At 43.9% G+C, this 18,139-nt stretch overlaps 1 protein-coding gene across 1 annotated transcript in view; it reads right to left on the bottom strand.

Annotated features, from left to right (window-relative positions):
• Positions 1–3,277, bottom strand: part of ATP8B1 (ATPase phospholipid transporting 8B1) — a 98,825-nt gene extending 95,548 nt beyond the window's left edge. Inside the window, exon 1 of the mRNA XM_081945707.1 lies at positions 2,917–3,277. The gene's annotated coding sequence lies outside the window, so the exon portion shown is untranslated. The remainder of the gene's footprint in view (positions 1–2,916) is intronic.
• Positions 3,278–18,139: the final 14,862 nt, after the last annotated feature.

Here is an 18,139-nt window from a genome sequence, read left to right on the forward strand (position 1 = left end):
CAGAATCCAAATCAACCACACAGCCAATCAGAGACAGACCGACTCTCAACCAACCCACGCAAGCCCAACAGCCCATCTCCCAATGAACCTGACCTAATGCATCCACATCACAAGACCCATCACAAGACTCTCACTGATGACTCACAGCTGACCCATCACAAGAATTTCACTTGACACACCCACACCTGAAGCCCTTATAAACAACAACAGCGACATCCCCTAAATTCCACTGAAGTTGTTACCCAACCTGGTAAAGAAATGTTCGGAAACCAACCCACAAGCTCAGAGAATGAACCTTCACCCTCATCTTTTTAATGTCTGTATGTTATTGGGTTTTACACTAGGTGAAACGTTAGTACCATGTATATTGCTAGTCCATGCATGATATTTCTTTGATATGCCATATGCTGAATAAACAAATCAGTGGTGGGTTTCTATTTTCTTTACTACTGGTTCGCTCGTGTGCTCTCACACATGCGTCCGGGTGGGTGGGCGGAGACTCCCGCCATTGCCACTACTGGTTCACCCAATTCGGGCTGAGCAGGAGCAGCCCACCTCTGAAACAAATCTCCCAAATCCCCAGAGTCTGGATTGTTCGCAAGACCTTAAAAGACTTAGGTTTTCCAACTGGGCCTGGAGATCTAGATGAATGGAATGAGTGTGTTGATTTCTAGAAGCTGGTTCTGATTTTTACGTTGGCAGTGGATTATATGCGTGACATAAGTTTTTATTGTCTTATGGGTTTTTATGCTGTTTATAACTGTGTTAACTTTCCAATGTAATGAATTTAAGATGAGTGGCCATATAAGTTGAAATAATAAAAAATAAAGTTTTGCTCACTAAAAACAAAGGATATGAAAATTTTGATATTTGAGGAGTTCCTCAAGAAACTCGGATCCTTGTTCAACTGCTGGATTAGAAAGTAGGGACAACATTCTTGCTCATTTCTGATTTTGTCAAGTGTTGGAGAAGCACAGGATATTTCAGTACAGGTAGTCCTTGACTTAGAACAGTTCATTTAGTGATCATTCAAAATTACACTGAAAAACGTGACTTATGGCTGTTTATCACAGTTATGACCTTTGAAGCATCCCCGTGGTCATATGATCAAAGTTCAGATGCTTGGCAACGGGTTCAGATTTATGACCATTGCAGTGTCCCAAGGTTAGGAGATCACCTTTTGCGACTTTTTCATAAGCTAAGTCAATGCTGAAGCCAAATTCACTTAATAATCGGGTTACTAATCAATTGCAGTGATTCATTTAAAAACTGTGGCATGAAAGGTCATAAAACTCACTTAATAAATGGCCCAATTGTGGTCATAAATCGAGGACTATGTTATATGGAATGTTTTACTGCCACATATTCAAGCAAAGAATGATGTGGCAAGTCAAAATCCTTCCAAGATACTCTATCCCAGTAGTCTATCCCAGTAGTCATCAAACAATGGTCCCTGGTGGTCTGCGAGAAAATTTTGGTGGTCCGCAGAAAAATTATTTGCATTTTTTATATTGCACTAAATACTATATTTTTTTAAAAATCATATTCGTGGGATTTAAAGTTATCAATTTAGTGATCCCCAAGTTCTGAAAGGTTGGTGATCCCTGTTGTATCCCAAAATTATTTTTACGCATTACGCCTTCAACTACTTGACAATTTCTTTTTCTTTTTCTGTCTTTTGTTTTTAAAAGGGCAAAGAATTTCCTAACTGCAGTAACAGTTTCTGCTCCATCTTTAACTGGGGTGGTTATCAAGCCTCCTTTAAGCCAATATCAACAAGGATCTTATTCAGAAACATAGACACTTTTCACCATTAGAAGCCCATCTTCACCCAGTGCTAGCAGACTAGCTCTGCCTGTGAGCTGTCAATCCACCTAATGACAGGAATAAGGAAACAGCAGCCCGAAGGTATCCTCAAGCCTGAAGATGGAAAAGATCCACCTGAGAAATTATAGATTTTGTCTGTGGTGTGTGTTTGTGTGTGTCTGAATCTGTCTGTCTCTCTATCTATCTATCTATCTATCTATTTGTCTATATCTATATCTGTCTCTATCTATCTATCTATCTATCTATCTATCTATCTATCTATCATCTATCTATCTATCTATCTATCTATCATCATTATCTATCTATCATCTATCTATCTATCTATCTATCTATCTATCATCTATCTATCTATCTATCTATCTATCATCATTATCTATCTATCATCTATCTATCTATCTATCTATCTATCTATCATCTATCTATCATCTATCTATCTCATCTATCTATCTATCATCTATCTGACATTTGCAAATGGCAAAACTTCCGAGAAAACAAGTTGATTACTAGATTAAATATTAAAGGGAAGGAGAGCAAATCAGAGCCAGAATATAATGTGGTTTATTCCTTTCACACACGCAAACTTATCTGCACTTAGCACAAAGTTACTAGTTCAAGGCCAAACGACAAGTTCTCTATCACCTGTTGCAATGGCCAGCACAAGGGGCACAATTTTGCCTGCACAAATCCACGCCGACAAGCCCAAAACGGGACAAAAACATTATCCGTCCCAAAGATCTGGGGAGAAGGAAGAAGGGGGGGGGGGAGAGAGGGAGACACTCAGCAACCCCCTTAAGTCAGCCTCTGACGACCCTTTTGCTGCCAAGCCCCCACGCCAATCTGGTGCCAGATGCTTCCCTAATAACGCCCATCTCACTGAGGGCAGCGGGGAAGGTGGGATTTGTAGTCCACTCTGGCGAAAGGTCCATCTGGAGAAACGGAGAGCGACCGCCGGGCAGCGGCGAGTTCAGCGGACTGTCAAGGGAGAACAAAGCCCGGGGAAGCCTTCCAAGGGCTTCCCTCCCCGCCCGATCCGCGGCACCCTTCCTCCCCCCCCCCGCCCAACCCCTCAGCCAGCGTCCCTTCGCTTACCACCCCCGGCGCCTCCAAGCCGAACCCCCCTCTGCGACCGTCGCTCAGTTGGCTTTCATGCTCTTTATTTCATGCGCGCTCCCTCGCTCTCTTCCCCGCTCTCTCTTTCGCTCTCTCTCCCCGGCCACCAGCGGCTGCACAGCCGGCGGAGTTGACGAACAAGTTTCCCAACTTTCCTCTCTTCCTCCTTCTCGTTCTCTCGTTTCCTCGCGCAAGAGGTTCGCCTTCGCCGCCGCAGGAGAAACCGGGAGGCGGGTAGAGTGAGAGGCGAAGCGAGCGCGGAGACAGGTCCAGTTTTGGACACCCTGGGAGGAAGGAAGGAAGGAAGGAAACACACAAGCACACATACACGCACACCCACCCACACCCACACCCCTCCCTCGACGTCCCTCCCCGGCACCTCTGACAAGCGAAGGCCCAGCCCCTTGCCAGGAAGCGCCCACGTGACTCGCTCAGATAGCGGGGGGCGCCGCCCCCTTGCCTCGCCTCGCCGCGCCTCGACCCGAGAGAGCGGCTCTGGCCTCCGAGAGGAGAGCTGCCGCGGGAGGCAGGCGGGCGGGCGCGCGCCGGGAGGGAGGGAGGGGTGGGCCGCAAGGGAACAGGTGCGAAAAAGCGCCACGGGCACGCGCCCGCACCTGGCGAGCCGGTGGACTCTGAGGAGCGCGCTTGCGCGGTGGGGGGATTGGGGATGGAGAGGGGGGGGAAAGGAGAGGGAACCTATTAATTTGGGGCCGCTGAGGAGAATCTCAGGTGTGTCATATTCTTTCTCCCGCGCGCTCTTCACGCGCCAGTAGCGACTTAACGGGATCCTAATGGGGAAGGGACTCAGTGGCTAAGACGCTGAGCTTGTCAATCAGGAAGGTTGGCAGTTTGCCAGTTCGAATTCATAGTGCCCTAACGGAGTGTGTAAAAATGCAAGTAGAAAAATAGGGACCACCTTTGGTGGGAAGGTAACAGCGTTCTGTGCACCTTCGGCATTTAGTGATGCTGGCCACATGACCATGGAGACGTCTTCGGAGAGCGCTGGCTCTTTGGTTTTGAAACAGAGATGAGCAAGGCCCCCTAGAGGGGAACGACTAGTACATATGTGTGAGGGGCACCTTTACCTTTTAATGGGGAAGGCGAGAAATGAAAGGACCGAAACTTGGCGAAGTATTAACTGGGATGCCTAGAAGAATATAAGCCATTGTGCTGTTTTTTCCTCCTCTCTGTTCCTTTTTTTCTGATTTGGGATCCATTTGTGAAAACCGATGAACTCGTGACTTTATCTACTTTCTCCACTCTGTCTTCTAAAGATGAACCCTGTCTAAAGATGAACTAATGAGCTAATTTGAATGGCTGCTGCTGCTGTTATCTACAAGCCTAGTCTCTGTGGTTCAAAAAATGCTGCCACAAAGTGTGGGAGTTGCTTATCATGGCTTGATGAATAAATCAAAGCTACACCTCCTAAACCATGTTCTCACGTAACCTGGTAAGGTAATTGGGGCTTTAGAAAACTTCAGAAGATTGCTTCTCTTTCATCTCTTAAGGGAAGCAATCATACAAGCTGCTTCCAGAAACAATGAAGGCAGCCCCTCTGCTTTTAAAGAGCAGTTTACCAATTAGTTGCCTTGTGCAAAAATCTTCAACAAAACCAACAGACTGTAGAAACGTCTGCTTAATGGAAGCTTTTGGGTGAAGCACTTCAGGGAGTGAATTGTCTAGACAGCATACTAAAAAGCAGAGACATCACCCTGCCAACAAAAGTGTGTATAGTCAAGGCTATGGGTTTTTTTCTAGTTGCAATGTATGGCTGTGAAAGTTGGACTATAAGAAAGGCTGAGTGCCAAAGAATTGAGGCCTTTGAACTCTGGTGTTGGAGGAGACACCTGCAAGCCCCTTGGACTGCAAGGCGATCCAACCGGTCAGTCCTAGAGGAGATTAGGGTTGAAGTGGAAACGCAAGTACTTTGGCCACCTAATGAGAAGGAAGGACTCACTGGAGAAGAGCCTAATGCTGGGAATGATTGAGGGCAAAAGACGACAGAGAATGAGGTGGCTGGATGGAGTCACCGAAGCAGTAGGCGTGAACTTAAATGGACTCCAGAGGTTGGTAGAGGACAGGAAAGCCTGGAGGAACCTTGTCCATGGGGTTGCAATGCGTCGGACAAGACTTCACAACTAACAACAACAACAACAACAACTTCAGGGAGTAAGTTGTAGCCACTTTTCACATCCTACAGGTCAAAAGTGGACAAACCATGATACAGTTTGCCTTAGTACAATGTGCAGAAGTTAAACTACTCAGGCAGAATAAATTCAGGTCAGTGGTTTTTCCAAACAGTCGTTTATTGTGTTATCTACACAAAATGGTTCATGATAATAATGTCATTGCTTGATCCTAATTCTACATTGATCTTCTCTCTCTGCTTGAAAAGTCTTCATTGCCGTATATCTGGGTGCTATCCCTTCACTTTCTTTTACTTCTGGATAGAGATGGTGGGAGAGGAGAAAACCCAAGGCATGAATGAGCCTGACAAAGTGGATAACAAGTAGTCCTTGGCTTATGACCACAATTTGGACAAGAATTTCCATTGCTAAGCAAGGCAGTTAAGTGGATCATATCATTGTGGCCAATTATATGATCTGTTTTACTATTATTAAGTGAATCACTACAGTTATTAAATGAGTGATTTGGTCATTAAGCCAATCCGGCTTCCTCCCCATGACTGTGTCAGAAGCCAGTTGGGAAAGTTACGAGTGATGATCACATGACCCTGGGATGCTGTAACCATTGTAAATTCATGTCAGTTGCCAAGTCCCTGAATTTTGAAGACATGACCTTGGGGATGCTGCAACTTAGGGCCAGTCATAGGTTACACTTCTTGTTGCAAGGTGAATAGTGGTTGTAAGTTGAGGAGTACCAGTATTGTTTATAGTGAACCAGTAATATCACAGAATAACAGTTGGAAGAGACCTTGGAGGTCTTCCAGTCCAACCCTCGACTCAGGCAGAAAATTCTATACCAGCGATGGCAAACCTTTTTTGGCTCGTGTGCGAAAAGCGGGGGGAGCGCTGAGTCTCCGGAGTGCAAAAAACCACCCCTAAGGGCAAACCTGAAGTTCAGGAATGGACTTCCAGTTTGCTCGTAGGGGCGGTTTTAGTCCTCCGGAGCCTTCAGGGCCCTTCCAGAGGCTTCCCTGAAGACTCTGATGGGCACAAAACGACCCTATGAGCAAACTGGAAGTCACTTCTGGTTTGTCCATAGGGCCGGTTTTAGCCCTCCGGAGCTTTCGGGGTCCTTCCGGAGGCTTCCCTGAAGGCTCCGGAGGACAAAAAATGGCCCTATGGACAAACCGGAAGTTCCAATTTGCTCGTAGGGTCATTTTTTGCCCTTCGGAGCCTTCAGGGAAGCCTCCAGAAGTTCCCTGAAGGCTCCGGAGGGCTAAAACCAGTCCTACAAGCAAACCGGTTTGTCCATAGGGACGGTTTTAGCCCTCCAGAGCCTTCAGGGGCCTTCCAGAGGCTTCCCTAAAGGCTCCGGAGGATGAAAAATTCCATTCCTAAACTTCCGATTTGCCTTTAGGGGTGGTTTTTTTTTTGTGTGTGCTCCGGAAGCTTCAGGGAAGCTCCTGAACCCTCCAGAGGACCTCCGGGGGTGCGAGGAGTCTGTTTTCACCCTCCACAAGCTTCTATAAAGCCTCTGGAGCCTGGGGAGGGTGAAAAATGGCCTCAAAAAAAGGCTCAAGTCAGCTGGCCAGCGCACGCATGCACACTGCCTCACATGCCCTGACAAATGGCTCTGTACGCCACCTGTGGCATGCGTGCCATAGGTTCGCCATCTCGGTCCTATACCGTTTTAAACAAATGGTTATCCAGTCTTTTCTTAAAAACCTCCAGTGATGGAGTACCCATAACTGCTGGAAGCAAATCCTTCCATTGATTAATTGTTTTAGGAACTAATTAGGAACTAATTTCTTCCTAGTTCTAGGTTGCTTTTTTTCTTGATTAGTTTCCATCCATTGTTTCTTGTCCTACCTTCAGGTGCTTTGGAGAATAGGTTGATCCCCTCTTCTTTCTGGAAGCCCCTTAGATAATATAATTTGATGCTGTAATTGTAACGTATACATGTTAAACTTTTGGCAGTTTCACCAGGCTAACGTGGAACAAATCGTATATTGCATCCAAACTATCGAGGCTTTTATTTGAAATTCTTGAGGTGCATTTAAAATGTGAGTCAGCAATGGTATGCATTGCAGACACAGAAAAACAAAACAAAAGCCATATAAATCAGGTTCAGAAGCATAGCTACAAATACTTCCTGAAGTGTTTTGAAGAATTATAGCCTTTCCCTCACCTCCCATTCATTTGAGAAATGTTTATACATCTATTGTCAGGACAAAAGGTGGGACCTGGTATTCATTCTAACGTTGACCTAGCCAGATGTGAGGCACAAGCCTTTTCATCAAAGGCAGCTAGCAGACAGAAAGTCGTGGCAGTTGTGGTTTTGTTTTTACAGGGGATAGAAGGTGAAGGAACATTGATGGCTGCCTTGCACAATTCAGGGTGTGCTACGTGAATTCTGCAATGTTTCTCCACATATATAAAACACTATTCTCCATGATGTGCTTAAAATGAACATTGTCACTTTGCAGAAAAAGAGATTTTGATTAAAACAGCCCCCTATATTTCCAAAATTTCTCAGATTAAGTAATATTAATGTTTTAAAAAAAACCACAACTTTCAAATCTTGCCAAATCTCCTGGGAACTAGTATTATGTATGTAGACAAAACAATAACTAGTTTTGATACACCTGATCGCCTAGTAATAGTTTTACTTGTTTGAATACTGCAATCCATGCAAGAAAGTGACCGTTTGCATGGATTTTTAGAAAACCTGTTTGAAATATTTCAGCCATCCATCAAAACAATACTTTTCATATTCCAGTTATAATTATAGGAGATAGCCTATATTCAAGATTGCACAGGTATTTCTAGGTTTAGATCAGAGGTAGGTTCCTACCGGTTCGGCCCGGTTCGGCTGAGTAGGTAGTAACTCGGCCTGCCATGCCCCCGAACTGGTTCTCTCGGTGGCGCCATATCATGCGCAGAAGCATTTTTTTTTAGTACTGCACATGCCGCATAGTGAACTAGCAGTAGCAGCTGCCGGAACCCACCCCTGGTTTAGATCCAACAGTGCAACATATTGGTTTCAGAACAGGATTTCCCAACCTTAGCAACGTTAAGACACATGGACTTCAACTCCCAGAGTTCCTTAATAATGCTGTCCGGGGAATTCTGGGAGAAGAAGTGCACGTGTTTTAAAGTTGCAAGTTTAGGGAAACCTGTTTTAGAGGATTGTGGCCTTCATTATGACCTATCACAGACCCTTGTGGTCCTCCATCAACATAGAGATTAGAACTGCAAAAAAATAATAATAGAATGTTCTGTATTTCTTTGCTGTATTGTAATGGCTCTTTGGAGTTTTACTGCATCATAGCCATAATGGTTCATTCAAAGACATGCTAACTTGAAAGTTGTTGCAACAATATGTATAGCCCGGGGGGTGGGGGAAGGAGGAGAAAGGAGAAGTTTCTCTTCTCAGAAATGTCTTTTCAGTGGAGCTGCGGCAGCCTGCCTGCCTCTTTCTGACATTTCTGAGAAGAGAAACTTCTCCTTTCTCCTCCTTCTCCCTGCCCATTCCCTTCTAGCACTGATGATGTTACCTAGGCATTTTTTGCATCGGGCGAGCCCGGGATCCTTGCAAGGGGAATGGGACAACGTGTGCAAGCGGCTCCTCAGCAGTGCACAGCCTCAGATTAGCACAGCCGCGATCCCCTTTCCCTGCACACGTGGTCCCATTCCCCTCTTTCCTTAGCCAACATGAAGGGGACCGCAGATGCGCTGATTGAGGCTGGAGCTGAGGAGCCGCCTGCACACGTGGTCCCATTCCCCTTTCAAGGATCCCGGGCTCGCCCGATGCAAAAAATGACGAGATCGGCACACTTGGGGCTGCTGCTGAGATGTCCAGGGAGGCTAAACCAAGCCACGCGCCTCTCCCAGCCACTTTCGTGGCTTCCCGGAGTATTTTTTTTTAAAATTTTCATGATGAGAGCGGTGAGGCTCTGCCTCCCCTGCCTCCCCTGACCGCATATCACTGTATAGCCGCAAAATGTATTAGAATGCAATATTGCAGGATAACAGTGCCCACAGCCTGGAGTTCAATCTTGACAGTGGCTCAAGTTTGACTCAGACTTCCATCCTTCTAAGGTCAATAAAATGAGGATCCAGATTGTTGAGTGCAATATGCTGATACCATAAACTGCTCAGAGAGTGCTATAAAGCACTATGGAGTGAGACATATAAGTCTAAGTCAGAGCCACAAAGGTCTTAACCGGAAGCCCCCTCTCCCCCCCATTCAATTCTGAAGCCGCCCGGAATTCCAGTTCCACCATAGAGTCTCCTCCTAGTGCGGCGTCCTTTTTCCTCTACTTGTCCTAACCGAAAGCCCTATCAATTTTGGAGTTGTCCGGTGACAGGAAGCCACAGCAGATTGACGAAAGAGCCACATATATCTCCAGAGCTGCAGGTTGCTGAACCCTGGTCTAAATGCTATTGCTATAATCCTGATTACCAAGCCCTTGTTTAAAGAATGGTGTGGCATCTGAAGATATAGAAGTGGGCCTTCCTTGCCTAAGGCTGATTGGATGATTACATAATTACTTAATTAGGCAATTCCTAAAAATATGCTTCCACCTGGCAATGTATTTAGCCTTTGACTATATCAAGATTATAAAATGATTGTTATTACTAGTATTAAAGGTGCCACTCTGAAATTTCTTTCTGGTTCTTGTTTGGGAGTTGCCAATTACATGGGACTTGAAATAGTCTTGAAAATTGTAGAATTCCCAGCTGGACTTCTGGGCAAGCAATTAAGGCAATGTCTTTTTCATGTCCTTCAACTGTGTGCTGGTTTGCATCTTCTTACCCCCCACTGCTTTTCTTCTCTGGCTGCGTCTCTTACAGCATAATCTTGATGCTCCAAAATAAGGGCACTGCCATTTTGTTCTAGTGGTAAGGAACATAAGGAAAGGAACTGGCAATGGAAACAACAAATGTTTCCCTTGTGTAAGTTTTAATTTGCTCAAGGACCAGGTGGATAGCAGATTAACTGAGCAGTGGAGAAAGACTGCGAGACTTGGCTCCAACCGATAGTGAATTATCCATGTTATTATTTTTATTTTATTGCTTTAAAATAATGACAAATAAAAAACAATGCATGCATTGTCAGAGGAAAAGATAGAAAATGTCTTTAAAAGTTAAAGAGTAACAACATAAAAAGAAAAGGTATATCATTGTAGTTGTACTATCTACGACGTTTCCTCACATAGAACCTGTTTTGGCTGCTCAAATGCTAAGGGATTATCAGTCAGGTCACCAACTGGCAGCAAAGGCACCCAAGATGATCTAATCCTGTCTTAGCAATTATTTTTCAAAGAAGTCTTGTGCAAGTTGGGAAGCTTAAATGGATTTGGTAATGAGTCCAGATCTTTCTAGTTCATCATTAGAAAGTTAGCCAGAATCTCTCAAAACCTAGAGAGCATTTACTACTGATTTCTATTCTATACTTAGACAGCTGACAGTGTAGTGTTTCAACTGAACTTCACCACATTTTCAAAATCACTTTAGGTCTTCCAATGTGAAATTGTTTGAAATGTTTACTCTATTTCCTCATAATAATCTTGTAAACGCGTTTAGGAGAACATCACTTCCTGGTGTAGCTTTTCCTTCTCACCTGGTGTTTTTTTTATGAGTTCTGCAGCTATTGTGCAAACATTTATGACAGACCAAACTTGTCTCTCTTCCAATCCAGCTCTACCACGTTTTAATTCTTCAAACTCATGCCTGGGGTTTCAGCTGTGATATCATCCATCCTTTGCACTGTGAAATTTTACAAGGGAAAAATTTATGCCACAATGTTAAGCAGATGCTACAGAAAACTCATTTCATTGAGATGAAACAGACTTGTAGAACTGGACAAGGATTTTAAGAACTAAAATATGTGATACCAAGAAGATGGCATCACTTCCTACCACTTCTGTGAACCATCAACTTGATGCTGGCTTTGGGATTCCATTAAAAACTATAGCCACACAGTTGCGGTGAGGAAGTTTCAAAGCTTAATAGCCACAAATTTCTTCTGTATGTTGTATATTCTTAAGAATGAACCTTCTGAGAGAATAGAAAAATAAATGATTTGACTGGACAGGAAGGAATCAAGTGAAACCCCCAAGTTTTTAGAAAACTTGGTTTCAGAATCAGAATTGCATTCTGATCTTTTTTTATAATGTTTGCAACAAGGTTCATAACTAGGAGCAAAATTATAAATGCCTTTTTTAAATCTATGCACTACCAGAAAGAGAATCTTCAGTTTTATGGATGTCAGATGTTTATATTTGTCAGGATCTCCTAAATTACTCCAGAGAAATCTCATTCTCATCTATCCAAAGAGCAGGCTGAATTCTTGCTGATCCATTAATGGAAATTTTTAGCCTAGTAATACTTGCCTAAATAAGGTTATAAATTCTTTTTGGTATCACATATTTTAGTTTTTAAAAATCCTCCCAGTTCTAATACTTCATGGGTGTCAAACTCACCGTGGCATGTTGCTGTCACATGACGTTTCACAGTGTTTTTTCCGATTGGCAGAGCTGGGGCGGGCGTGGCCTGGGCCTGATGCATCCCTGTATTATGCCGAATACACCCCTGTATTAGTCTGTTTCATCTCAGTGAATGTTTTCTGTAGCATCTGCTTAACACTATGGCATAATTTATACCTTCATCCTACTGCTAAATCATGAAGTGGAAGCTTGAATTTTTTTATAAAATACAGGCTAGTTTCAAATATTATGACATAATATAATTTATTTGGTTCTGGTTTTGCATGCTCTGTGAAGCTCACCAGTCATTGTTTATTCCCATGCTATGGTTAACATTAATGAAATATTAGACCCAGAATAGTGTGCAGGATTCTTCAAGTTATTAATGCAATGTCTTCTCACATGTAAATGTAGCTTGAAACAAAGCAGGCAAGAATATAGCAACGCAAATCCTGCTCCTTTTGTATGTTGCCAATGTGTACAAAAGTGTTGGAGTTTCCATCATAATCCTGAATCCATCATCTTGCTCATTTTGGTATCATCACCATCCTTCTTGATACCAGTGATGTACAATAAATCTAGAAAAAAAGCTTTACTACCCAAATCAAATATTTGGTGCAATCACTGACGATTAGTGAGGAGGCATGGTGGTGCAGTGGTTAGAACGCAGTATTGCAGGCTAATTCTGCCGACTGCCAGCAGTTCAATTCTCACCAACTCAGGGTTGACTCAGCCTTCCAGCCTTCTGAGCTAAGAATGAGGTAAGAATGTTTAGTCCAGGTTGAATTTTTTGTATTTTAACATATAGGACAAACTCAAATTTTCCTGTTAATTTATATCAGTGTGCACAATCAATACCCCAGTTAACTATATAGCTGAACACTGCTATTACAAAGCCATTTTCATATGTTTAAGGATAGGATAGGATAGGATTCCTATCAATTTGGACCGGTTCAGCCGAACCAGTAATGGTTTGGCAGCCTGGGTTGCTGGAACTGGCAGTGACCCAGGCCTGCCATGCCCCCGAAGCGGTTCTCTGGGCAGTGCCATAGGCGGTGCCATCTTGTTTTTTGCTTCTGCTCATGCCCAGAGCAATTTTTATTGCACTGTACATGCGCATGTGCAGCGTGGCCACAAGCAAACTGGCAGTAGTGACTGCCGGAACCCACCTGTGGAATGTAATATTATCCAATAATATAAGGAGCCATGATGGCACAGTGGTTAGAATGCAGTATTGCAGGCTAACTGCCCACTGCCAGGAGTTTGATCCTCACCGGCTCAAGGTTGATTCAGCATTCCATCCTTCAGAGGTTGGTAAAATGAGGACTCAGATTGTTGAGGGCAATATGCTGGCTCTGTAAACGTTCTTAGAGTGGGTTGTAAAAGCACTATGAAGCGGTATATAAGCCTCAGTACTATTGCTATTGCTAATTAATTTAGCATTCAGTTAAATAGCTTCCCCCTATTGTACTGAAACTCCTTTCATTAGTGTTAAGATCTCGATGGCTTTGGGCAATGGTTAATCATAATATAACAAACCATGATTATTATTTGATTTGCCTTTGAGTCAGTGTTAACTGACTGGACAAGTCACTGCAGTTTTCTTGGCAAGATTTCGAAAGTGTTTTTCTATTGCCTCCTCCCTCTGGCTGAGAAGAGTGCGATTGGCTCAGGATCACCCCGCTGACTTCATGCCTAAAGCCAGGACTAGAGTGATCTCCCAGTTTCTATCCTGAAGGCTTGATCATTCTCTTTATGGTGAGCACAACTACTTGTTCAGCACACATAGTCCCTTCCCTTTTCATTTTTTGCAATTCAATTAGAGAGCATTGCATTAAGTTTCCACTTTTGTAACAACCAAGAAAATGTGACTGTTAGCTTGATGGCCAACTGGAACTGAAAAGCAACTTCAGCTCAACATTACCTGATACTTTGTTCCAAATTAGTTTGGCTAAACCAGGGGTGTCAAACTCGATTTCATTGGGAGATGCATCAGGGTTGTGTTTGACCACAGGGGAGAGGGGGGCAGGGTGGGTGCGGCCAGCTCAACATGTTGGGGGCACCTCTGGCGGCCCAAGAACTCTGCCAGTGAAAATGGGCTCCCGAGCTCCGTTTCTGATTGCAATGGCCTCTCGCAACCCTCTGCCAGTGAAAATGGTGTTTGGGAGGGCTGCATGCAGGCCTCATGAGCTCCGATTTCGTCTGTGATGGCCCCCTGAAACCCTCTGCCAGCAAAAACAGCTTGGGAGGGCCACATGTAGCCCTTGCAAGTTCCGTTTTTGCTGGAAGAGGCACCGTGGGTTGGTCCTTCACTGTTTTCAGGGTGGTCCTGCTGGTCAGATCTAAGCACCCTGCGGGCCTAATCTGGCCCCCAGGCCTTGAGTTTGACACCCCTGGGCTAAACCAAGAAAAGGCAATTCAGTAGAGGTTTCTTAGTTTGTTTGCAGGTATATCACAGGTTAATGTATTTAAATTAAGGCTGAACATGCTTTGGAAATGACTCAGAAGTATTTCAGACAGTTCCTGTAGGGATACAACAAGTCTTTGGTGCATTTTAAAGCAGCTGGTCTTTTTTAGGCTTCTGTAAAAAAAAAAAAGGCTGGCTGCTTTAAGAGTTATATTATGAATATATTATATTATGAATTGGCTCCTTAAAGCAGCAGCATTTTTTTCCAAGCTCATATAAAGCCTGAAAAGGCCAATAGCAGAATGATGCTGTACTTGTGTCAGGTCCAAAGCCTATACAGGCAGTCCCCGACATAAGCCCTTAGTTACGATCATAAGATTCATGCTGTCATTAAGCGGATCGCCATGTCACTTTGCCTGCTTTTGTGCCCAAGGTAGAATCAGAACTCATGCTCTCCCTATTTTTAGTTATACCAGATTGGCTTTCTAAAGGACTAGAAGGGGGATCTCATTTCAGCAGAAGAAACTGGGCATATGCTCCTTCCTTGGGTACCAGCCTGATGTAGTATTTTAAAAAGTGCACTTTGGCTGTGTGAGAACTGACTTCCATGCTTATACCAACTTTGTTATAACCTTAGCAAGAAGTGTTCATCAACAGCCAGTTTGGTTTGGACCTGTGGGCATGTGGGCCGTTGCCAGCTGCTCTTCTGGTTTCTGGTGTGTCAGCTGGTCTTCATGTGCACTGGAAATTCAAAGGCCAGTTGGCCTGCGTGCACACTGGCCAGCTGTGTCACGATGTTAAAAAGTTTGCTAGGCCTGAACTGCCTAAACTGACATTCAAGAGTTAAACTAAGAAAGCTTTATTGCGCAGGTCATAAAACAAAATGTTATCTGAAAGTGATTTATTGCGCACGCGTTACACATTCCAAAAATTCTTCTCTTCTTTGTTCGGCAGCCAACTTTGGCTGACGGAGCTTTCATTATCAAAATGTAACCAATTAGTTATTTCTGTTTCATTTACTTTTATTATTTTATTATTAAAGTTTGTTTATTAATTAGAATATACTTGTCAAAGACTTTTATTTTATTTTTTAATATCTCAAAAGATATGCGGAAGGGAATCAGCCACGGTCCATTGATCTCAGATACCCAGGGCATTTTTTTCCCCCTGACAACTTGGTAGCAGAGGATGGTTTTGATGATACCAGCTGAGATGGTTACAATTTATGGCTGTATTTTCCCTTCATGCTATCTAAAGATAACCGACTAAGCCTAATTAGCAATGTCGAAGAGAAAGAAAAGAAAAAAAAACACGGACATGGAAAGCGCTCGAAAGAATCCATTCCCTCAGACACAGAGGAGCAAGATTCTTCAGGTGCCGAGCCAGATGTGGGGGAAGGAGTTACAGAAGGCAAGATCTACGGACTGAGGTCAGTAAATCTTCCTCATTATCAAGATACAATTAACGAACGGCAAAAGTCTAAACGGCAACTGCCGGCAGAAAAAAAATCCTCCCACGCAGAAAGCAAAGTTTATGAAATTTCCCCAGATGATGAGCAAGAAATGCAAAGCTATCTTGATCAAATAAAGCTGTTTGAAAAATATGCTAGGGAGGCGAGAGCGTGTTTTGAAGAGATAAGGCGAAGTAGTAGAAGCTCCCCCACTCCCAAAATGTCTGAGGACGCCATCTTGTCTTCAAAACAACAGCCTAAGACACACCCCACAGAGTTCATTGGTCAATTAGAACAAAGAGACATGTACACGTCACCGAGGTCACATGGTCCCTTTGAGTCAACTGAACTTCCGCATACGTATAGAAAGGAGAGGCAGCCAAAAAGTGAAGCTGCACTGCCATCTGCTGGCGGAGAAAAATTATTGCAGCAAAAGATAAAGCAATTGGACCAGATTTTTAGAGATCTGTCTATGAGTTTTACAGAAGCTCAAACTTTGCCCCCACCCCCTGGCGGTGTCGAATCCTCCCTAGATGGAAAAAGGCAAAGCCAAAGGCGAATTCGAGGAAGCCAATTTGATGTTGCCACGCAAAGGCCAATGATGCAACCCCAGCATCCCCTGGTTCAACAACCAGATTTGCAACCAGAGCAACAAATTGTTCCTCAGCAGGTATTCACAGTCACCCCCTTGACTGGTGAGTCCAAATTAAAGGAGTCAGGAGAGAATTATAAAGCCTGGGTCAGTGAAATTGCGCTCTTGCTTCGAAGAGAAGGCACATATTCCATGGTTTTTAATCCTCCCCGTCAACCCTGGACACCTGCAATGAGAGACCTCGAAAACAGAGCAATCACGACTTTACTCATGTCAATGGAAATTGAGATCCAAGGTATCTTTCCACCTGATGCAACTGCCCAAGAAATATGGGCTATTTTGGAAGATTGCTACAAGCCCGTTTCAATTGAATCCTCATGTTTGCTCATGTCCGAGTTCCATGGTTCGAAGTTGAAACCTGGTGAACGAATTGGTGGACATTTGACCAAACTGAAAAGAATGAGAAGTGAAAATGGCCATGTAATCGATGATATCCAAATGATTAGCATCATCATTAACTCATTGAATTATGAATGGAAAGATGCTGTTGCAAAGATTAACTACGTGCCTATTGCTCAACGCACAGTTAACCACGTTTGCAGACTTTTAGCGGAAGACGAAGCTATCAGGTTAGCTACCCCACATCTGCAACGACCTCCAGCGTTAAAGGCTCCAGCCAGACGTCCCTTCCGAGGAAGAGGCTACGCTCCAAGGATGCCAAAATGCTACACCTGAAACCGTGTGGGACATGACACCCGGGATTGTCCCCAACGAGTTCCAGCTCCCGCCACGTACCAGCCCAGAGGAACAGATTCCAGAGGCAGAGGTAGAGGCGGAAGACAAGGTCGTCATGGTCCAAGGCGTGATTCACAAGCTCCACTTGTGACACTGGCCATAACCAACGTTCCACAACCTGATCCAAAGTTCGACAGACGTCTTTTGTGGACTTTAGATAGTGGAGCAGCTGTGCACGTTACCCACAGAAGGGAACTTTTCACAGAGATGGGCGAACCAGAGCCCGAGTATCGAGAACTGTATTCCTTCACCAATCACACTTGCAAGGTTATGGGAAAAGGAACTGTTTCAATTGAAGAACTCGATACACACATCCCTGATGTTTATTACATACCTTCAGCAACCAGTAATTTGCTTAGTCAAAGTCACTTGTCTAGAGAGTTAAAGTTCCAGGTTCACCACCTCGAAAAAGCAAGTTACTTAGTTAAAGATGGTGATATTGTTGCTGAAACCATGCTGATTGGTGGTGTTTATTACTTAAAGCCAAAGCCTAAAGGGCAAGCACAGGCAAGTATGCAAACTCCAAAAAGGCACAACGTAAACCCAGAGAGAGTTGTCCCAGAGAGAGAAAGCGTTACTGTGCCAAAGGCTCCTAAAGCCAACAAACAAAGAAAACAGAAACAGATTGCTCAGAGCAAGCCTGTGGGTCCTCATAAAACTGTTAATGTTGAGAATTCACTAACTGGTAAACCTTTGCATTCCAGGTGTATTCACAAGTGGCACAGAAGATTGGGGCATGCCAGTTTCCGTGTTCTTAGAAAGATGCCGGAGTTCGCAAAAGGTTTGGATCTAAAGGGGTGTAAGGTGTTTTTGGATTGTGCGGTTTGCAAAAAGGCTAAATCCAAGGCGGCTGCAATTCCCAAACACGCTACACGCCGGTCAACACGCATTTTTGATTTGGTACACACTGACATAGTGGGTCCTTTCCCACCAACACTTGGTGGCAGAAAGTATTTTTTAACAATTGTAGATAATCATTCTAGATATGGATTTGTATATCCTATGAGAGAAAAATCTGAGACCTTTCAGATCTTTAAAGACTTTGCAGCGTTTGTTTCTACACAATACCAAGTTCGCATCGCCAGAATCCAGAGTGACCGTGGTGCAGAATTCATGTCTCAGCGTTTCCAGGACTGGATGCGTAAGAATGGAATTCTTCATCAGACATCTGCTCCATATACACCGGCTCATAACGGAGTCGTAGAAAGAAGACAAGGGGTTCTACAAACCATGATGCGTTGTCTTCTAGAAGATGCCAATCTCAGTAACGCATACTGGGGTGAAGCAATCAAATATGCAAATTACATTGTCAACCGTACTTGGAGCAGTGTAATCAATCAA

This window comes from Natrix helvetica, assembly GCF_964273705.1.
Source record: "Natrix helvetica genome assembly, chromosome: 2".
In the NCBI taxonomy this organism is placed as follows: domain Eukaryota; kingdom Metazoa; phylum Chordata; class Lepidosauria; order Squamata; family Natricidae; genus Natrix; species Natrix helvetica.